Here is a 3,379-nt window from a genome sequence, read left to right as displayed (position 1 = left end):
TATTATGTTTCCAGTTGTCCCACAGTTCTCTTAAGCTGTCTTCCTGCTTTTTAATTGTTTTTTCCTTTTGGTTTTCTGATTGGTTGATTTTTTTTCTACCCTGTCTTCTAATTCACTGATCCGATCTTCAGCTTCCTCTACTCTGCTGTTTAGACCTTCCAATATGTTCTTTATTTCTGAAATGTCACTCTTGATCTCTTCTTGGTGGTTTTTAATTTCCAGTTGGTTTATTTTCAGCATCTCTATGTCCTTACTCATGCTGTTGAGCTTCCTCAAGATTATGGCTCTGAATTTTAGCCCTGTTAACTTGCCTAACTGCTCCACATTGATATCATCTTCGGCGAAGGTCTCTTGTTCTTTCATTTGGCTTTTGTTTCTGTGTTTCACCATTTTGGCTATCACAGTGGGCTTTGGAGCCTGCCAAGTTTTCCCTGTGGGTGTTGGTGTTCTGCTGTCTGTGGCTCCCTCTCCTGGGTTTAGATGAGTGAGAGAGGACCCACGTTAACCATTGTCAAGTCTTACTTTCCTGGTTAGAGTTGCTAGCCCAGGAATGGTACTGTTATCCTCTAGCTTTTTGCCTGGAGGCTAGCAGTCCAGGTTACTTAAAGAGTTTTGAGTTGTTAGTTGATTGAAAAACTTCCTCAGGTGCTCAATGTAAGGGGATTTCCCGTGAGTGGGGCAGATGCTGGTTGTTAGTGAGCCTCAATTTGCATTTCAATGGCCCACAGGGTGGGGTTAAATCTCCGAGGGAGGGGCTGCTGCCTCTCCCCAGAGCCCTGGGAAGGAGCAATATGGCCACCGTCCTGTGTGGCTGTAACTCAGCAAAAGCTCTGAGCACCCTCCAAATCCTGAGTGTCCCCACACAGTTCCAGTCCAGTCTGCCCTCCCTCTGCCGGAACCCAAGGTGAGTGGCTGTGGCTTTTTCAGCCTCTGTCCCGGCTCTGTGCTGTGGAGCCACTTGGGACTTTAACCCGACCGCACTTCTCACAGCTGAGGCTGCTGCCGAGCTGCTGACCGTGGACTCCTAACCCCCTCTCGCGCCTTCGCAAGCCTACCAGGATGGAGTCAGTGTCCCTCGTTATACGGTCCTCACAAGCTGCTTTTCTGTTGCTTTTTTCCCATCGCTTTATCTGTGTAGTAGATGTAATTCCAGTTTGGTCCTGGGAGACGGTCTGTGTAGCTTCCATTCACTCCGCAGCCATTTTGGAATCTCTCTGAATTTGATAAATTTTAATACATTGGAGTAACTGTTTTTGGTGCTCAAATTATTTCATTTTTAGCCAACAGAATCCTCTTTAAATTGTCTCCTGAGTAACTGCTGACATGATCTATTAGCTTCCTTGTTTGAAATATAAAGATATTTTAGTCATCTTGTAGGTTTCTGGCCCAGATCTAAAACCAGCCATTGATCCAAAGAGGTCTGCTTTCTTTTAGTGAGAAATGGTATTTAGAGACCATAATTTAGGTATTAGGGTGACCAAAGCTACTGGGTTGGTTATTGTTTCTATGTCTTGACAGTAGCGTCCTGTTTGTAGTATAGTTAAGGATGCATTTTTGTGCTTTTTGTTTATGATTTTATTGTTTTAAATGGTCCCCAGCACACTGCTGACTTTTCTAAGTGTGAGAAGGTACATGTGTTGGATAAGCTTCATTCAGGCATGAATTATAGCTATTGGTCATCATTTTAATGTTAATGACTTAACTGTATATAAATAAGTTCTCTTTAAATAGAAGCACATGTAAAATAAGGTTATATTGATTAGTTGACAAAAATGTTGTGAACAGAAGTTTGCAAGAACCTAACCCTGTATTTGCCCTAGGAGCAGTAGCTCAGTATTTGTTAATTCAGTGCTCATAGTGATTTTATAGAATATAACTACCACAAATAATAAGAAAATGAGAATAGAATTGTGTATGCGAACTTAGTATCCCCCCCCTTTTCTTAGATAAATAATAGCATACTAGGCATACTCTTTTTACCTTTTCTTTTTTCTCTCTTAACATTAAGTTCTCATGATCATTCTGTGGCAGTACATAGAAACATTAATTATTTAAGATAAATGTACAACATTGTGTGTATGGACCATAGTTATTCAACCAGTCCCCTATAGGTAGACATTTGAGTTATTTTCAGTTATATTTTTTTACTACTTAAAATGACATATAACCTGATTGACATGGCTCAGTGGTTTAGTATCAACCCATGTACCAAGAGGTCGGCAGTTCGATTCCTAGTCAGGGCACATGCCCAGGTTGTGGGCCAAATCCCCAGTGGAGGGCATGCAGGAGGTGGCCAATCAGTGTTCTCTCTTATCGATGTTTCTATCTCTCTCACCCTCTTCCCTTCCTCTCTCTCTAAAATCAATAAAAAAAATATTTTTAGATGACATATATAGGCTTATGCCTACATCTTTTTATTTTTTTGCCAGCATATCCTTGCATAGATACTTAGAAGTGAGATTGCCATTTCAAAGGACAAATGCATATGTGGTCTTGCTAGCTATTACCAAATTCCCCAGAGGTTGTATTATTTTGTTCTCCCACCGGCAGAGTAGTACCCGTTTATCCATAGCTTTTTTTAAAAGGTTCTTATCAAGCTTTTGAATGTTCGCCAATCTTATAAGTGAGAAATAAAATCTCATTTATATTTTTCTTATCATATGAGTGAGAGTTAGTGTCTTTTTATGTATTTGGAGGTCAATTGCTTTTTTTGTTGTTGGTCATATCTCCAGCACCAAGGACGTATCTCAAGGACACATGGGAAAATCAGAAGGCTGCACAACCAGGATTCTGAAGACCTGGGACATTGTCATTATGTGTAATTCAGCAGCAACATCCTGAGTCTGTCAACAGCTCGGAGCCCCAGTAACAACTTGAGAAGTCTTCTGAGCCCATGACACAGCAATTCCATCTCTGTTTTCCCCTCAACCAGCTTCTTTCACTTTTACTCTTGACTTATTTTCCCTTTTCTTTTCAACCTTTTGCTTTATGCTTACTCATGGCTTTTTACTTACTCATGAGTCATGCCACCACATGGCTTCTGCCTTTGGTCTTCTCTTTGCCTCTTTGCTTCTGCTGATCCTACTCTCTGCTCACATTTTTTTGCATATCTGAAATTAAAACTTTCAAGAGTGTATTTAATGGATTGGATTAGCCAGCAACCATTGAGTATAAAGTATCTTTGTTAGGCAATGCTTTTGAACCAGGCTGTTGGCCAATCTATACTATTGGGCCAGGCACTCATTCTTAATTCAGGAGGTCACAGTTAGAGCCTGAGGCTATATGATAGAAAGGATGGAAATCTAGGGGTAAGGAGGTTCTCAGAAGAAAGATGTGTACAAGGCTTCTTATGGTTATGCTTGGATATCCATATAAACAC

The sequence above is a fragment of the Molossus molossus genome, unplaced genomic scaffold, assembly GCF_014108415.1.
Source record: "Molossus molossus isolate mMolMol1 unplaced genomic scaffold, mMolMol1.p scaffold_m16_p_13, whole genome shotgun sequence".
In the NCBI taxonomy this organism is placed as follows: domain Eukaryota; kingdom Metazoa; phylum Chordata; class Mammalia; order Chiroptera; family Molossidae; genus Molossus; species Molossus molossus.
This window is presented reverse-complemented; position numbering follows the sequence as displayed.